The sequence below is a fragment of the Gymnoscopelus braueri genome (genome assembly GCF_963280865.1).
Source record: "Gymnoscopelus braueri genome assembly, chromosome: 4".
Taxonomy (NCBI): Eukaryota; Metazoa; Chordata; class Actinopteri; order Myctophiformes; family Myctophidae; genus Gymnoscopelus; species Gymnoscopelus braueri.
In genome coordinates, this window is record NC_137605.1 from 21915940 (window position 1) to 21921965 (window position 6026).

The window sequence follows — 6026 nt, forward strand, 5'->3', positions numbered from 1 at the left end:
CACATTAAATGTTGGTTTATTGCTGCTGTCGTGCAGAAACCTCGCATCTCCATATTTCAACTTTGTATGTTTTTTTTTCATAAATGAATGCACTACTTCATCATTCAAGAGTGTCGAACTAAAGTAGTGAAAATAGCTGATCTGCGTTTTATTCCTCCCCACCCACACAAATGTGGGTGGGGAGGAATGAAAAATGACTAAATTGGTGAGAAAAAGGTGTGAAACGCGCACAAAAAATAAATTGCTGAACTGCAAGCTCAACGCGTCGCATCATGACTCATTGTGAGCTTGTTCACTTTAAAATTAAATAAAGGAACTGTTTTGGATGTGCAAGGTTTCCACCCGATAGTGACATGATGCAGTATGGGAGAAGTGTAAGCAACAATTTCTGCTCACTATACTACACGTTTATAGATCTGATTTTCCATAATGCCCATAATGCACTGCTTTTGCTGCATCTCATGTCACTGACTTTAATTATAATAACTGACTTTGATGGACAGTTTTTAAACTTTTACAAATGGACTCTCAAATATAAATCTGTCCACAATACGAAGAGAGTGGAGGCCAATGACATGAAAATGATGGGAAACCTAGTTTCAAACGTACTTTAGTATACCAGTAGTTTCAGTCTGAATTCACCAACGTTTATTTTTTGGGGGGGTGGGCTTTTTCTACCTTTTATTGATGGGAACAGTACACTGACAGGAGATGGGGGTGGTGACATACAGCAAAGGTCATCGGGAGTCGAACCCGCGACACGCTGTCGGGCCGACCTAGGTGCCCGGACGGTTACGCCAACCGTCCAGGCCTCAGGCCACAATCTTGACATGAAGGCTCTTCCTTACCAAGCCCCTTCCAATGTCTCTTCTTCAGCCCCGGTGACACAGAGCAGCCGTATAGCTAACGGCCTCTGTCCTGGACACCAATAAACGGATCAAGTTTGATTTGGTGACACTTTTAAAGCTAGTTGCCATGGTAAAGGGAGAATGATATCATCGTAGTGCAGGCTCCTACCCACTCCTATCATCCCCGTCTGTCCCTGGCCCTCCAACTTACCTCACCACCCCTCCCATCTTCACCTTGCTCTCGTCTCACCCCCTCCCCTCCCCTCCCCTTTCTCATTTCTCTCAACTCAATGTCCTCTTTTCTCCTAAAACCTCTCTCCTGCTCTCTGCCACTTCAAAGACCAGAGCTCCATCTCTGCTTTCATCTGAAGAGTAGAGGGAGGGGAGGAGGGGAGTGGGGGGGGGCAGAGCAAGGGCAGGGAAGAGGTTGTGAGATGAGTAGAAGGGGAGATAAACGACAGGGGAAATAAGGGAAAAATAGAGAGCTGTGACGCGGGTGATAAAGTGGAAGAAGAGGGCAGGATAAAGAGATTGGCCGAGAGATGTGGATGCAAGGGGGAACGGCGGATAAAACGGAGGTAGAGAGCAGGACAACAATACACCCCTATCAATGATCTGACGGGGGGGGGGGGGGGGCTACCAGCTCACATCAATAGATCAAACAAATGTGGTTGCTACGACAACAAAACCCTGGCACAAAAGGGAACATGCATGCACTCTCAGTTTGTCTCTCTGTCACACACACTATCGGTAAAGAAAACCCATAGGAGTGAGTATTCATTTTCTTGATTCTGAATGTTGAACTTATAAGTTCAACGTCTACTTGGCTGCAGGATTCATTTGGTTTGGGAAGTTTGAAGCTATTTGCATGTTCTGTTTCTGCATTGCTGAGTGCGCTGGTTCAACCTACAGCAGTCACATAGGATGTTTTAAACCCTATACTTCGCTGACCAGAGTCCCCCAGGTCTCTATACTTGGTACGCTTCTACACCAAACCTCTTTATCGAAAATAGCCGCCCTCGATAAAAGCTTGTAGTTTGCATCAGTTGAAAATCTTGAATATCCACAAACTTTACTTTGTGTACGTGCACGAGTGTATGTTTTGTTTTTTTCTCTTCCTGTGATCTCCGGTGACATCATCACCTCTGTCTCCGTGGCGACGCGGCATAGTAGTTGCCAGGCAACGGGGTTAGGAGGAGTCCTTGCCTGACTGTGTTCTCGCACACATAAGTAGGCGTACAGACACACACACGCACACAAATATGCATGCACGCACACACTTTTCACTTCTGTTAAAGTGTGAAGTAACTTAATGTGTGTGTGTGTGTGTGTGTGTGTGTGTGTGTCTCCCCTCTCTCTCAGTACACATCAGATCAGACTCTGATGAACTCTAATGATGATGCCCCAGGCGAGGACGGCTCTGAGATCAATGGAACATAATTAAAAAAGCCTTTGTTGCTTCCTTGAATGGGCAGCCACTGTGTGTGTGCGTGTGTTTGTGTGTGTGTGTGTGTGTGTGCGTGTGTGAAAGAAGACCACAACTTAACTAATGATGATTCATGTTTTAGAAGGACACTGAGAATTCTTTGGGGTTTTACCATTCGGAAATGTAAGTGAAAGATGCAGGAGGAATGGTCCGGTGGGATCTGACCTCAGGTCAGCTCAGGGTAGATGCAGGAGGAAGGTTCTGGTGGGATCTGATCCCGGGTCAGCTCAGGGTAGCACATGATTTCTATTTCCTTTGTTAACGGGACTTCTAAAAGCGGTGGTTCTCAAACTTTAAAATTTCAAGGACCCCCATAACCTTGAGAGCGTACAAATGGAACAGGTCCATTTGGTTAAATTTGTACACTCAGAGTTACAGACCTGTAAGGGACCATTTCAAACCTCTGCCTCAAGGAACGCTGAGGATCCCTGGACACCACTTTGGGAACCACTGTTTTAAAGCCATCCATGAGATCAGTGTTTCTCAAACTGGGGTACGTGTACCCCTATGGGTGTTTGGAGGTACTACAGGGGGTACGTGAGAAAGGTAAAACATTGACACACTGTGTGAACCTGCAGATCAAAAAATATATAAAAACTTGACTAGCACAACTATTATTGAATAGAAGGCAATAATTTTGCCATTATGCTCTTTTATTTTTAATATATTGACATCAAAACTAGACTTATAGTCAGAGTAGTACCCTGTGGTGTAAATGGGAGAGCTATTTGGAAAGTGTGTGTGTGTGGGGTGGGGCTTAATATAAGTTAAGATGACTTAGCACCTCAGCTTAACTGAAAAGCACAGTATAGAATGCTATTGGAAATAAATAAGGAAGAGTCAACCAAATAGGGGGAGCACTTTTGTTTTTAACTCTGTATTGTTCTATTATCAGGTACTTTACCAATGACTTTGATGTTCTAGTTGGACTAGGCATATATGAACTCACTATTAGCTACATCATGTGTATCCCAGGTTTTTTTTTTACTGTTTTGATTTCTACAACTTACCAAGAATATATGTAAATTGGTCAATCGATTAACTGAACTGGTACAGGGATAGATGCTAGGGGGCCAGTATCCGAACAAATGAGAAAAAGAGCGGTAAAGAATATGAACTTGAACATGGGTTAGTTATTGAATTTAGCTTTAATAGTCTTTTTTTTTTTTTTTTTACTGATGTATACATTTTGTGTCTGTTTTTTTTGCCTGTTTTTTTGTTTTGTCTTCTCTGTTTCGATGTTAGAAAATGTCAGAAATGTTATGGCCACGGTTTAGAATATGTCTGCTCAGCAGGCAGTAATTGTTAAACTTTCACTCTATTTCTTATTAATGTCATATTCTTCTCAAGGTGGGTTATCATTCAAAAAGTATCATACTATGGTGTACAAAATGTAACCAAATGGTAAGAGATTTTTTTTGTTTTTTTGTTAAAGCACTATATTCTGATGGTATTAATTGCTATATAGCGTTTGTTCAATAACAGGGGTTCCCCCCCCCCCCCCCCCCATCTCTCCAGCTCTTTAACAAACAGAAAATAAATGTTCAGGTGGGTTGCACATTTTCAACCAATCAGGAAAGAGTAACCATTTATCCGCTTCAATTTTTGATTGTTCCAGTTCCGTTTTTTCTGCTCATTTATTTGTGTCATAACTTCCATAACTTGTTGTTTTAACCATAAAATAGCCTAACACTTACAGCACCTCTATATTAACACTAAGGATTTTTCTGGGTATTAAGTGAAACTTCCCAAGCTCTGCTAAGCCAAAGTCATACTAATGTATGCTGCGCTGCCGGGGACGGCGGCTGCAGCGAGGTCATGGCCACTGCACTCTCTACTGAATGCCTCTGAATATGAACAAACACTTCTCACCTTGCTGCTGTTGGTGAGTCATGCTAAAGGTATGCACGCACTCTCTCTCTCTCTCTCTCTCTCTCTCTCTCTCTCTCTCTCTCTCTCTCTCTCTCTGTGTGTGTGTGTGTGTGGTGCAGTTATGGAAAAAGTTCACTTTTTTTTTTACAAAAGTAAAAGTATCAATACCCTATTGTAGAAATATAAGTCCAGTATTCAAAATTTACTTGAGCAAAAGTTCAAAAGTATTGGCATCAGAATATACTTACCAAAAGTGAAAGTACCCATTATGCAGAAGGTCCCATTTCACAAGATTTCATATGTATACAAATCTTAGAAAATAGCCGATCTACGCTAAGCAACGTGAAGTGGTTTTGTAGTAATAATCAAAATCTACAAAGTAACTAGTAAATAAAGTTAAAAGTACAATATTTGCCTTCCAGATGTAGTGGAGTAGAGTGAAAATTACAGAAAATTGGAAATACGCCAGTAAAGTAAAAATACCTAAAAATTGTACTTCAGTACAGTACTTGAGTAAATGTGCTTTCCACCACTGTGTGTGTGTGTGTGTGTGTGTGAGAGAGAGAGAGAGAGAGAGCGAGAGAGTGAGAGTGAGAGAGAGTGAGAGAGAGAGAGAGAGAGATAATATACACCAAGATGCTAATAGGCAACATGGGTGTGAGGGATAGCGTCATCTAATAAACAAGACAGGGTCTAATAACAGCACAGCTTCCCAGTGAATCTCTGACATAATGATGACGTCAGTCTTGGCCAAATATGGAGGGACAGGACCGTGGACTCTGTTACAAAGTGTTTCACTTCAAGAATTTAGATTCTTAATTGCCTGGCACAAATTTGGAAAATATTCATCCAATTGTAAATGTAGGCTACACGATCATACCAATTTTCTTAAATAAAGAGTAGGCCTACAGCTCAGCATACACCGTACCAGCACAGTTAAAACAAGCAGACGGATAATAGAAAAGTAGATTCCGCACTTGATTGTTAATTTATTGGATTACCACCAAGGTGACGTTTCAAGCATTTTAGCTCTTAAGAAAACAGACCACCAGCCAGTGGTGTAACTTAGTTATGGTGGGCCCAGTGCAGGCTATTATGATGGGGCCCCCACCTCCCAGTGCACACTATTACTAGGTTTGAAGCACACACAGATTGCAAGGCAATCTGGCGCTCAGGGCAAAATAACAAAAGCGCGCCCATGTGGACTTGACAAAACACACGTGATAAAAAATGCCTCATAATCCTGTCAGCTATTTAAAACCAGCACACTTTTAAAAGCAACATTGAATGTAGGACATCACCTTCTACACATAACGACACAATGGCAAACAAGCAGTTTACAGACTCAACACACAGGCGCTGGTACGGCTCATAAATAGCCCTGTGCACTGACACTATCATTCGGCACTATCACTTGTCACATGATGAAATAGAGACTTGACATTGGACATTACCTAGCAATCATCATTGCATAATATGACAGACAGACATATCAAAGAAATTTTTTTATTTAATAGATTTTTTTATTTATTTACATTTGTATAGTATGTTTATATATTTTATTATATCTTATGTAGAGTAGGCCTAAGCATAGCATTTTACCTGTTACCTGTAACCTATCCACTTCGTGCCTTGTGGCACATAAGGCCTTCACAGAGTGCTTCCACTTATCACGGTCAGCTGCTGCAGTCCTCACTTCAGACCATGATTTCCATCCTGCTTCTTTTCTTTCTCAACTGTACGCCTCCAGGTGGTCTTTGGTCTTCCTTTTCTTCTTTTCCCTTCTGGTACCCATGCCATTCATTGCTATGTTGCAGTCG